Below are 14,427 nucleotides of genomic sequence, written 5' to 3' on the forward strand. Positions count from 1 at the left end.
AGAAATTGATGTATCTTCACCAAAAGTGATTCTGATATTCACAAATTACTTATGTGCATTATTGTATATTTATTTTATTTTAAAAGAACACTGATTTTTGTCAATCACACAATTTAAATCAAACTGATTTAAACAACCTCGAAATTTTGTAAGCATATCATGCAATTTGTCATGTAAAGGCTTGCTCAAAATTGTAAATGACTATTTACGTTAATGGTTTTTATATTTTTCTTCACGAGTAGCTTGGAGAGAGAAAATGAAACATTGGGAACTTCTCTGTACTTACATTTAAATTTCGCACATAGGCATGAACATGAAAACTTGCGGAAAGAAAGTTAGGGGGTGCGATATGTATTACAAGAAAGTGGTCATTCCATGCAGTGTAAACATTCAGATACACGTTGCAGTCTTTTTGAACTATGTAGTGAAATACAAAATAAATCCATCCTGCCCTTAAAAAGACAATTTTTGAACCTTCTCAATGTAACCAATGAAGGCACCGTCTGCCACAAGACAAAAAGCGAAGAGTACAGGAACTGTGTCATCTTTAAAATCCCTTCTGCCGCACTATCCCCAACAACGAACTGTAAAATTTCTTCGTGAACATTGGGCATCTTCCTAACAGTCTTGGAAAAGTTTGAAATGGTACGTTTACTGGACATTAAAAGTGGAACAAATATATAGAACGTATTAAGAAGAACAGTACCCTTCATGTTACAACTCGCATTAAATAATTTCCAGAGCACGACCTGATGAGGTGATACCTTAAAAGTACCTGAATTTTTTGCTCCAGTGTAAGGAAGAACAAGTAGACGGAAAACAAACCGTTTATGAACAATGCAAGAAAGAAAAAAACATAACTCACATTAATCTATAGCCAATTATCAAAAACCACGAACAGACCACTTGAAGAAACAAAAGAAGAAAAAATTGATAACGACAATGCTGACGAAAGAAGAAAAACGGCCGCTGATCTTTACAGAGGCTGCCGCAAGTACAGAAAAGTATTGGTACCTCTTTCAGTGCTTGCCTGTTGCATACAATAATAACCTATCATTCGGCCCTCAATATGACATGACATAATATTACATATTAATGTTTTCAGTTGAACGTAGGGTGTGCTGAAAGGATGCGGAAGAAAATTAAAGGGCGCGCAAGCACTCACTCACGCACCCCTGGCGCCGCCACTGCTTTTCGCCTAAAATTTTGTCTCAATTCTCCTGCCCTGAGGGAAGTTTACCTTCGCATAGCAACACTAAACTGCAACCATGATTTATACCAGTAGGATGGGTGAAAAAAAAACGAACATTGCTTGCCTGCTCATCTCTTTCCTGGCGACAGGAACGTACGTTTAAACGTGAAAGCTTAAACCCCCTCGCCGCACTGTAATGGACGAATCCTGAAAGGCTGGCCTTCGTGGTGGATGGTTAGCACAGCACGCTACGTCGCCAGGGGTCTCGGCGTTCGAATCCCGCGGCCTCGTCATGGGTGTGTGAGGAGTGTTCCTTCATCAATTTCATTGTATCGCCACTCATCCTCATCTTCGCGATTAGCCAAAAGTGGCACAAGAGCGAAGGGAAATAAACAATATCACGAATCCTGAAAGTTCGAATTGCTTTGTAATTTTTGTGTGCATACTTCTTTCCAACGGTAAGGGACTCAGGGTATAAAATATATAGGATCACAGTTAATCCAGTGGCTAGTGAGAAAACTCTAGGAAGGAATCTCTTCACGACGACAACAGCAGTTCCAGCATATCATGACAGGTCGGACAACCCTAAGCCTGCGTTCGATTGGTTTTATATTTACAAAACAAGTGTTTTCAATGTGCAATGCATATTTTACAAGTATGTAAAAAAACAATTTAATCAGCGATCAGCAAAAACAAGGTAATGCACACAATTAACAGTATTGGTCTTTTTAGGTTGCACCGCGTCCTCAACGATTGTATAGGTCGAAACTTCTCGACACTCACTCTCTTCTTCTTCAGTTATTTTCGTTGTTTTTTATGTCTTGCGGTGACGATGAGAATGCATTTACGAGTGTACAATGGGACAAACACAACTATACACTCTCATGTCTCGCACAAAATAAAAAATAAAATTAAAAGGGATTCTTCTTTCGCGCCTTGATAGCTTTGTAACGACTGGGGCAGCCAAAGAGACTAACTTTCCATTTAAACTTACAGACCGTCAATTTAGGTTTTAATCTTGCAAAAATTGTGTGAATCTGAAAATTTGCACATCTGTTCTATTTGATGTCAAAACAACATATCAACAGCCCTTTCCGCATCCTGAAATTCCAGGCGGTGGTAAACTTTGAATGCTGAATGCTGGAGAAGTGCAAGTTATCACTGGAATGAATGTTACGTGCAAGCAGCTAAACCCACGGATTTGAAATAGGGCTCCACCGAAAGAGGAATAAGCGGGCTTTAACTATGACTACACATATTGTCTTCCAGGACCGCACAAAAGGAACAAAAACTACCAAAGTCGATTTTTTTTTCTATTTATCATTCTTGACGCTTTCTTTAAACTTTCCGTTGACATCTTTGTAGACCATGTGCAGAACTGTTACGCCACGGAATTTATTAAGCTCGTGTATTATTCTGAAAAAAAAAAATCATGAGGCTTCTTCTCTGATATAGCCTAAGCAGCAACAAAGCTAGTGAAATAAAAATCAAGTGCAGAGAAACAAGAGGGAATATTCTTTTCTGGATATTACGTCGCATTAAAACAGTGAAATTCATTTAATTAACATTTTTGTCGTGCCGATTTATGGCGAAGAGTTTTTGACAGCAGGGGATCTAAATTGTGAACACTTTTCATGCAAAATACAAATGGATTGTCAATAATTCAGACATTATATACATCGATAATACAGCCTGTAAGTGTAATTCTTGTTTACAAAGAAAGTTACTTCATCATTCTTTGAACAATTAATTTTTAAGGTATTCATGAATTCTAAATTAATGATATTACACTTTACTAAAGCTGACGCCAAGCAGTGTTTTCAACTCTAGCGAGAAGTCGCTAAATCTGGCGGATCTGGCTAGCTGGCGACAAAAGACGTGAAAAAGTGACGAGCGACTTTTCTGGCTACTTCGTGTGCTCTTTAGCGACTAATTTGGAGAATTCACAAAATATCTGCGTAGGTACGTCTAAGTGCTTAAAAATGTCCGTTTTATAGTTATTAAATAAGGAAATACCCTCGTAATTCACTTCTGATGCACAAAGAGAAACTGAAGCAAAGCGTACCCCCTTTTCCAGTATGGTTTGTGATGTTTGTAAACATCACTGTTCACAGCTCATTGTTATCAGACACTCCTCCTGGCGCCATTGCGGCTGCCTTATTATAAAACAGAACGTTTGACTTCGCGGTCGCGTCGTGCGTGGGTTCAGATTGGAGTTTTTTGGGTAGTGTGTGGTGACAAAGGAAGTGCTAGTGTAAATTATAAAGTTCGTGTGTGTTTGTGCGCAGGTCAGCCCAGGGCAGGGCAGTGTCCAGTGTGGGGAAAACCGCAATACAAGAAACATTATCGGAAGGAGTGGGAAAACTACAAATGGTTAACCCCTGTCGATAGTGACACGGCGAAAGCGTATTGTAAGTACTGCAAAGTAGAACTATCTGTATGCCCAAACTACTGATCTGAAAAAAACGTTCGAAACACAGAAACATAAAGTCAGATCTGGTTACTTCTGTTCTGCAAAACAGAAGAAAAACAGTTCAAACCGGAAAATTTAAATACTTCTAGTGCTGAAGCTATTTTAGCTTTATTCATTGCCGAACACTGTTCTTTGCTAACCGTGAATCACTTGTCCGAATTATGTATGAAAAGGTTTGGTGACTGACAGCTGCAGTACACCATGCATTCGCCTGCATAAAACCAAGAGCACAGAAATAATAAACAACGTTCTTGCAGTGCATTTTCTCGATGATTTAGTATCTGACATCGGTAATCAGTGTGAAGTGCAGTGTTCAGAGGAAGAGGAAAGTAACGAGGAAATGTTGCTTTTATAGGCAAGTACTCGTTTTTCTCCACCTTTTTGCTATTTTTTAGAAGTACATTTGATTTAGCGACTTTTTGTAGAGCCTTTACATTTCATTTAGCGACATTCTAGCGGATTTTCTAAGGACTTTTCACGACTTTTACGTTCAAGTTATTGGCAATACTGACGCCAAGTATACTCCAGTCAAGGTCACTCGCTTTCGGAGTTTCCCCTTGCCTCCTCCACACCCCTGGCCCTCTAGGGTTGCCTCGCTTGTTCTAAGCTGTTAAGTTGACACTTTGCACGTTGTACAGTCAGGGACACTTCTGGATTATAACAATACCATTGATTTTCAATTAAATCATTACAACCGACAAGTGTCCGCGACCGTACGTTTGCGGTTGATTTAGTTTTCGATGTTGTTTTGTGAAAGGGCTATTTGGAAGGAAGGAGGCGAGGGGGGGCATTTGCCTCCACTTCTCGCCACTTTTGCCCTCACACTATGCTAAATCTTATCTACAAAGGGAAATATACTGTCTTTGCCCCCCCCCCACCCAGATTTGGTACCTTGACCCCTAGTTTTGGAACCCAATGGCCACCACTGAGTATTGAGGATTGAGGAGCAGCGTCCTACGTGTGGAACATTTGCCGGTGAAAGTGAAGCGAGTGCCTCCCGAAAGGACACTAGAAAGCAAAATTTATTTTACTTCGCTTCTTGTGCCACTTTTGGCTAATTTGCGAAGATGGGGATGAGTGATGATATGATGAAATTGATGAATAGACATCACAAACGTTCATGCCCAAGCCAGGATTCGAACCCGGGACCCCTGGCGTTGCAGCGCGATGTGCTAACCACTCCGCAACGGGGGCCGACCATCTTCTAGGTCAACGTGACGGTACACATATTTTATGTTAAATAAATAAATATAAGTAAATATTAACATGACTTAACGGCGTTCTAATGGAAGTTAAGAAAAAACAGTTTTATCTAGACATCCCAAATGACAATACTAACAGCGATCAGCCTCCAACCCATCAAAATATCCATCGAAATAATATTATCTGATGCCATGCAATGGTGGTGGTAGATGCACATTGCACGGTGGTTTGGTTTCCACTTTAAACTGTAGGTCCAGTCCCGATTAGCTTTTCTGTGCATAAAGCGTTGTTAAGAACTAACCCAAACAAGTAACAATTCCATGTGATGAAAATTCAAATATATTCTTTTTATAAGAATAATTTTTCATTCTACCACAATTTAGTCTATCTCCCCATTTATGTCCTTTCACCTTACGTCGACTAATTGCGCGAGGTAGAAAATGGCCACCGTACGTACGTTCCTCGCCTGTCGTACCGCTTGCACCGTTACTAAGCCATCCGAAACCAGCTTGTTCCACCCCTTTTGGCGCGAAGACGCTCTCGCACATTGTTGCAACATTTATTCCCATATGATTTGGTATGGAGGGCGGTGCTTGGGTTGCCGCGTGATCGACGGCAGATTGCTGACAGGTAGCGCAGCCAATGGGGGCCGAGTTAGGAACGTCAAACACCAGCGCGCGCTTCGAATCACCCGTCGCTCATCATAACGTGACACGTAGTTCCTCTCTATTCACGTTTTACGGACACTATTGTGTTTAGTTGGTTCCTCGCTTCGGGGTTTGGTGCTTGTGGCTTCCTCTTACATAACGTTTCGTCAACGCAGTGTGTGACCTAAGAAATAACAAATGAATAACGATTCCTCGCAATACTCTTAAGTTTGCACCTTCCTCTCTTGGGGGTGCTGTGCTTGTCCGCCCATTCATTGTCAATATCTCAACTTCCATGGAGTGTATAGCAGCCACACCCAGATTCCCGCTATCCTCGGGAGTACCTCTATTACGTATAAAAATCTCAGTCCAATCAGAGCACTTTTAAAACTTCCTCGCTTTGGCGTGAAAAGTCCAGCTTCCTCTTAATGGAGGGTGGGAAAACAGGTGTGTGTGTGTGTGTGTGTGTGTGTGTGTGTGTGTATGACATATTATTTATATACATTACATAATCAATTCATCCGCCCCATAACAAACCAACAGCAAAAATGATATAAATTGTCTCTGAAATATGCGCGCTCCTTTTCCTCCAAACCAAGCTGTTACAGGAGCAACTGTCTGAAGTACTTAATTGTTCTTACACTGTGTCTGGTAATGTATAATGCACTACAGAGAATAAACTGCGAGTGAAGCGAGCAAGAAAATTTCACGATCCAAATTTTTGCAAAGTGAAAACTGTATTTATTTAATATGGTGCAAAAAATTCACGGGACGCCATGGCGTTCTCGTTTACAATTTTTCTCATTCAGATTCTTCAGCGTCCAGTGACAACTCCCGCGGTCCCCTACCTATGACTATGAACTTGAGAAGACTGTAAGAAAAGCAGATATTGCGAGCGAACCGAGCAAGAAAATTTTACGAAATGTATTTTTGTTTGTATATAAAATATATAGTCGAGGGGGCAATTTCCCCTCTGTGCCACCCTATAAGTACTCCTGGCCATCTGGAAAAAATTATGATAGAAAGACGTGAAAACTAATTCCATTTTGAGTATCCTATTGTCCTGCTACTCTTAATTTCTGCTAGTTTTACTTTCTCTTACTTCAATGTTTGCCCTCCTAGAATTGATTTCCGTCCAAGGTTGGGATAAGGCAATGCCCCTCTGCCCCCATGTGGCTGCGCCACTGCAACCCCTTCCCCATAGTTGCTTTGAATTTTCATCGGCTTGAAATACTTCATTTTCTCCAATAATATCGTTTAATAAGTCATAAGATTCCTCTACATTAAATTTCTAGTTGAAAGTATAATAATGCAGGGGCATGTAACGTTTAGAAGGGGGCAAGGATTACAAGGATTCTTCGAAAACGAATATCAACCTAAAAGTATATATTTCAGCATAATTTGATTTCAGTCATAGTAATTTACATTAATTATTATTTAATGGAGGGACGCAAGTATTAGATAATTTCAAATTCAAGTGTTGTTTTGAGGGGGCAGCACTATTATCGGGGTAATATGCCCCACGGAAAAATATCTTGCTTGTCCCTATGTGGAAAAAATCTGCGAACGTCCGTGAGCCCCCCCCCCACTTGCCCTCCCTTGCCCCCCGTGCGCACACCTATGAATATGACTTGGACTTCAGTAGGTTATTGAATCAAATATTCGTAACTTAATCTGGACAAATTATCAATCAATCTTACCCACAAATAAATGATTGGCCTTGCACTTCTAAAATATGTGAACTTCTAATCTTTACTAATCTATACTAATTTGTAAATTCTCAGTAAACACGCAAGCTATTGTTTGGTAGACTGTTAGGACTTTACTCTTTTTGCTGTTAGGGTGTACTTTTACACTTTAAATACATAAAGCTTGAACTTATTGGAAATGCTGCACTACAATTACAAGGCGTTCAAAATTATGAAAGAACGAGAAAGCAGAAGTGTTTTATACAGCTTACGAAACCGGTTTTCTGACCTGATTCTGTGGAAGACGATAACAGAACGTTGTCCAGAACTTGCACAATATTCGGGGATTTCACATTAAATCTATTCCAATCCAACCTATCAGCTTAACCTACTTAATGCATTTAACATTTGCGAGCTTTATGAACTGCGTTCAAGTTTCAAAAACATAAAAGAGAAAAATCGTGTTCAAAACAGGTCAGAAAAGACTCGTTCCAACCTTGTACAGTCTCTCAAAAGTTTTAGGACAACGACATTTTAAACTAGGCAACCCAATTTACACAAGCCGTTGGTGGGTTGCGTGCAGAGTTAGGCTCAATTTCAGGGTTGCCACATGCACAATAGATATTTATAAAATACGCGAAATAAATATAAACAAGTATTATTGTATAAAATTATTAAAAATATCACTATTATATCGCATATGACAAAATTATTTCTGAAACAAAAAAATAGCTTTTCTAGTATTTCATCGCTGATGAGTCTCCAGTAAGGAAAAGAGGTGAGAGGAAACAAAAGGTTACAAAGGAGAGGAGAAAGAGAAAGCGAAATGAGAAGAGGAAAAGTAGAGGAGAGAAGAAAGAGAGTATAGACGAGGAGAGGAGATGTAGAGAGGAGAATGGAAAAATATTCCAGGAGAGATGAGGAAAAAAGAACAAAGAATAGAAAAGAGGAGGAAAACGAGATGAGAGGAGAGGAGGAGACGAGAAGAGGGAAGTGAACAGAAGAGTAAAGTAGAGAAAAGGAGAAGAACCAAAAAGAGAGAATAGTGTAGTGGAGTCGGAAATCTAAGTCAGGAAAGGAGATAAGAGGAGTGGAGAAGAGTGGGATGGAGATAAGATGCAAGAAAAGTAGGGAAGGCGATATGAGATAAAAGCATAACAGAAAGAGGGGAGAGAAGAAGGAGAAGGAACTGGAGAGAAGAGGTAGTTGCAGAAAATATCCTCTGAGCGTCAAGAATGGATGCATTGGTCAAATTATCGACATGAAACATTCAATAACATTTTGAAATGTATTGGAGAATATATTAGATCGGTGCGAAATGCCTTTTGGCTGAGTTCAGAGCAAGTTAAAATCTTCCATGTAAGATCTTTGATTTTACCTGCGATTACACCACTAAAAAATGAACGTAATTTTTAATATTTATTCAATTTTTCTCCACTTCTCGGTTCGTTGAACTGGAGATTTTGTAATTCAATATTTCCCCTCCCCCCATCGTTAATTCCAAACGGAATCATTCCGCTTCACACGGCGTGGACAATGAACACGATGGGATATGTATAAAAGCTACGAAAATTTTCTGCCACCGGAAGGGTTTGAACCTACGACCATCAGTTTGACAATCCTGAACGATAGCCACTACTCTACAAGCTCCTTATGCCAGGTAGAAGAAGCTGACCAATGTGGAATATAGATGTAACTCTCCTGCATGTAACGTGCAAACAAGTATTGTTTGTAACAAAGAAAACGAAAGTAGTACGACTCGGCGAAAACATTTAATGGGGAATTGCACATGGTGAGAACTTTTCATTGGATATTTGCGGAGGTATCCTTGCATTGAACCCGAGTGGGAAAAGGGGTAAAATTAGCATGTGCTGAATTGCCACACACATATAAATAGTTATTTCATTAATATTTGTCAATGTCTTGGAAGCAGTACACAATTATCATTAGAGTATCATAATTCACGACCTTATATATAAAAATATCCCGTTGAACGTGTGTCAATTCATTTATTTGTTTATTTTTTTATAAATTCCATATGGAGAACAATGTAGCCACTATATACTGCTATTATAAATAATGTTACCATGCTCTTGTTTAATGGAAGGGATATTTTTTAAGGAACATCTAGTACGAGGATCGAACGTGGGACCGCAATGCTTTCAAGAACTCTAACCAATACACTACGCCCTTTGTTTCTCTTGGAGCTACAGTTCCTAATTATTCTGTCGCCTCAATATTGTAAACGTCATCTGCAAAAAAGAAGTTAAATACTCAGATATAGCTCTGTACTTCTAGAATTACTTTATTCACATGCATTTGAAATTTAACTCTTAATTTCTTTCTTCGTATTACGTAGTATATCTAAGCTTGTGAATATATTTTATTTGTAATTTTATAACGGTTTCATGAACATCTACGAAATAGTTCCTTATAACTTGGAATATGGTGAATAGATATGAAATGTCTTGAAATTAATTTTCGACCACTAGATTTTGGCAAGGGAATTATGTGTGATCCATTTCCAGTCATTCATTGCTTAAACAAACGTTTTAAAACTATGTGGAATTTTCATTCTGGGATAAGTTTCTTTACTTGCTACATGTATGCGAACTACACTCTGTCCCACTTATCTCTGGAGCAGGTGAACGAAGACAAGTATCTGAGCAGCGATGAACACGTGAGAGGAACGGGATTGCGTGGAGGGAGGAAACCCACTTCAGTTACCAGCCTTCCCAGCAGCGTGCACTGATTCGCTCTGTTCACTCGATCCCCTCCTCTCTCCACTTCTCTTCCACTATGCGCGGCTTTGCTTCAGAGATGCTGGGACAGAATACAGTTAATTGTTTCTCAAAAGGTATCATCCATGTCTGTATGCCACACATTTAATTCTTACTCACATGGAAAAAAAATGTCAATTTGTTTTCAGGGGTAGTTTCACAGTTACAAACTATTTTGGCCTTGATGAGAAGTTTAGTGTAAGTAGGCATTTTGTTTATAATTTTGAAATTGAGGTCGTCTAAGGTTGAAATCCTCATATTTAGGGCTTGAACTCGTCACCTAAGAGGTTGAAGATGGTCCTCTACTTTGTGCGTGACCTTCTTTATTTTTCTATTCATTATTCATCCTCATCGTCACGATGAGCCAAAGGTAAAATAAGAAAAGTCCTCCTCCGTGACCGTGCGGTCTAAGGAGCTGTGCTTTGGACTCCGACTGCAGGACGGCATGGATTCGAGTCCACCTATGCTCACTCTCTAGGTTCTCGGCCTGTGTATGGGACCGGTAGAAACCCACCATCGTGAAGAAATTGGGGAGCTACGAGTGAGTAGCGTAACCCGGTCTCGGAAATCTCCTATGGGGCATGTTCCTGGGTAAACAAAAAATAATCGATCAGACAATTCGATCATCGAAGGCGATAAAATAACCTCCGATTGACCAAGTTGCCAATATAAATAAATGGAATACAGATTGTCTTCGAGGTTACATTGTTAAAAAGGAGCGGATACACGTATTACTATCCCAATAATTATTCAATACGGTTTTTTGTTTGTCAGGAATTATCACTTAAACTATTGCATGTTGAGCTGGTGCCTACCTAGCCGCCTCTGATGAAATCTACCATTCTACAGATTCTCTTTAAAATTCGACTCTGGTCACTTGTAACGTGCTGGGTGCAGACACTGTGCATCGAACCACAGTGTTTGCGATAAGAAGCGGCCTTGAATAGCGTGAGTGAGTCACTTTGATCGCGAGCAAGCTAGACTACCAAGCTTGTCTGCCTTTGAAAACCAAGTCATTTGTTTCACGGTTTCCGAACGCGATTGCTATTGTAGAAGTATATATTCTCTCAAAAGAGCAAGAAAGGAAATTCGACCAATGTTCTCTCGTCGTTTAAAACCAAATATTATCTATTAAACGAAAAGTTCACGATTGTCAATAAACGGTTTAACCTATCTGAGCATAAGGTGAATGTAAATACTAAATTTAATAGAAAGGTTCTCCAAAATTTCTCTTCCACTGTCTACGTAAGGTCAGTACCCAGGGGAGGGGCCATGTGGGCCATGCTCCCCCCTCGAACCCTAAAAGTTTTAAATGTGAACCTAATAATAAATAAATACGAAAATTACATTGTCGATTTTTGAAATGTGTAAAAATTTCAATTTTGCTCTTGCATAAATGAATCTGTTTCTTGTGCAAAAGTCTTCAAGCTGCAATATTGGGTGGTTTTAGTTTTATAATCATTGATCCTTGGCTACAGACGTCCGATTCACCGATTTAGTCAGGACAGTGAGTTACTTTCAATCCCTGTCCCGACTTTTTCGAACTGCAATAGTGATGCGAAAATGTCTCTTTATTATTGTTTTTTTTTTGTTAACTCACAATTAGACATGATCTTTATTTTATGAATAATTCTAAGTACGCAACATTTAATTTATAAATATATTATTTTCTAAACATAGAATTGTCATAACTTTTTAATGGCGCTCGCACTATTTGAACTATTTTGTAATATCTGTCTGTCTGTCTGTCTGTCTCTCTCTCTCTCTCTCTGTCTTCTGTCTATACATATATATATAATTGGGTCTGGCCCCTCCCTCAAATAAATCCTGCGTACGGACCTGGTCTACGTCAATGACAGAAATGCAAGCAATAATCTTATTTATTTTTAACCCAATTAAAGGAAAGTGTAAGCATTTAAAAGAAATAAGAAAGAGCATAACTGTTGCTTTTCCTTAGAAATTGTTGTTCTTCGAGGAAGAAAAATTAGAAGGATTTAGTCCAGCACCTTAACACAGTGTCCCACGAGTCTCTCTTGACTCATACTGTCAAATGTGAGATGATTATATGAATAAAATTTTCCGCCTGTTTACGTATAACGTTGCGCAGATTTGGTAGTTCGCACAAGGTGTAATTATTTCGTGTTACCTTACGCAACAGCAAATACATTTCATAAGACTGTTCTGGACAAAAGACTTGCATCAGTAAACAAGCATCTTGTCTGTTACAGTATCACAGGAAAAGAACATCGTCCTGTAATGTTCAAGCCTCTAGATATTTTCCATTAATAATGTCTAATCACAATAATAAGTTAGAAGAAATAACTCGCATTTTCACAACTACCAATATTCTCGTTTTTAATCACTTCGAAAATTATTTCTCGAAGATATCGGTTATACTACAAGAAAGCAAATCAAAATTAAAGTAAAAGTTCAACTACACGTATACAAAACGACATTTACAATATTCGAAGGACAGAATACGTAAAAACAATTGTTGTTTCATTCGAAGGTAAAGGCGTGGTATAGTGGTTCTGCTACCTGGTTTAAGGAGCTAAAGCTTGTAAGGTAGTGGCTACCGTTCAGGATTGTCAAACTGATGGTCGTAGGTTCAAACCCTTCCGGTGGCAGAAAATTTTCGTAAGTTTTAGACATATCCCATCGTGTTCATTGTCCACGCCGTGTGAAGCGGAATGATTCCGTTTGGTATTAACGATGGGGGGAGGGGAAATATTGAATTACAAAATCTCCAGTTCAACGAACCGAGAAGTGGAGAAAAATTGAATAAATATTAAAAATTACGTTCATTTTTTTAGTGGTGTAATCGCAGGTAAAATCAAAGATCTTACATGGAAGATTTTAACTTGCTCTGAACTCAGCCAAAAGGCATTTCGCACCGATCTAATATATTCTCCAATACATTTCAAAATGTTATTGAATGTTTCATGTCGATAATTTGACCAATGCATCCATTCTTGACGCTCAGAGGATATTTTCTGCAACTACCTCTTCTCTCCAGTTCCTTCTCCTTCTTCTCTCCCCTCTTTCTGTTATGCTTTTATCTCATATCGCCTTCCCTACTTTTCTTGCATCTTATCTCCATCCCACTCCTCTTATCTCCTTTCCTGTCTTAGATTTCCGACTCCACTGCACTATTCTCTCTTTTTTCGTTCTTCTCCTTTTCTCTACTTTACTCTACTCTCCACTTCCCTCTCTCGTCTCCTCCTCGCCTCTCGTCTCGTTTTCCTCCTCTTTTCTATTCTTTGTTCTTTTTTCCTCATCTCCCCTCGAATCTTTTTCCATTCTCCTCACTACATCTCCTCTCCTCGTCTATACTCTCTTTCTTCTCTCCTCCTTTCGCTTTCTCTTTCTCCTCTCCTTTGTAACCTTTCGTTTCCTCTCACCTCTTTCCTTACTGGAGACTCATCAGCGATGAAATACTAGAAAAGCTATTTTTTTGTTTCAGAAATAATTTTGTCATTTGCGATATAATAGTGATATTTTTAATAATTTTATACAATAATACTTGTTTATATTTCTTTCGCGTATTTTATAAATATATATTGTGCATGTGGCAACCCTGAAATTGAGCCTAACTCTGCACGCAACCCACCAACGGCTTGTGTAAATTGGGTTGCCTAGTTTAAAATGTCGTTGTCCTAAAACTTTTGAGAGACACTGTACAAGGGCAAAGTGAAGCTATAATGAACGACTGATTTGTAATACAAATTCCGTTGTACGTACATTTGAATAGCACCAGTGAAATACGAAAATAATCTCACAGGAACGATAGTAGAGCATTTTGTGCAATACCGATTTAATGCCAGAATATAATTTATATCAAGGTATTTCATGCTCTAGTAATAATCACAAAACAGAAATATCTGCATTATGCCTAATTTAATATAACATTCTCTTCTGATTTTGCAATTGCAAAGAATTATGAACTTCGTTTGTAAGGAAAAATGCGTGCTGCGTTGTAAAGGTTGAAGCGATATTCTCACAGAAATTATATGGGAAGGTATTTCCTCAACATATAAATAAATCATACATTTTGCATCACTCTTGCATATTGCAAACGTTTTGCTTTTGATGGATTAAGCAACAAGCATTTAAATATAAGACTTACCTTTCAGTTTTTTCCGATGTTTCCTTCTTCCAACATTTACTGGAATTCGTTATTCTCTGCTAACTTGGTTTAACTTTCACAATTTTGAAGCACTCGCATTGATCATATCGTTAGAAAGCATGGAGTGAAATCTCGGCAACAGTGTTGGCTAAAATCTTCACCACGGACTAAATTGCGACGAAACGCCATTTCAAAAATTTTCATGATAAACACTACTCTCTGAAGGTACGAAATGTTTTCATTTTTTCAATAGAATTTCAGATGCTTGGGGGAAGAAAATGTGATCTTTGTTTCACCACGAAATCTTCCATACTAGTC

The sequence above is a fragment of the Lepisma saccharinum genome, chromosome 2 (assembly GCF_977018435.1).
Source record: "Lepisma saccharinum chromosome 2, izLepSacc3.1, whole genome shotgun sequence".
NCBI classification, from domain to species: Eukaryota; Metazoa; Arthropoda; class Insecta; order Zygentoma; family Lepismatidae; genus Lepisma; species Lepisma saccharinum.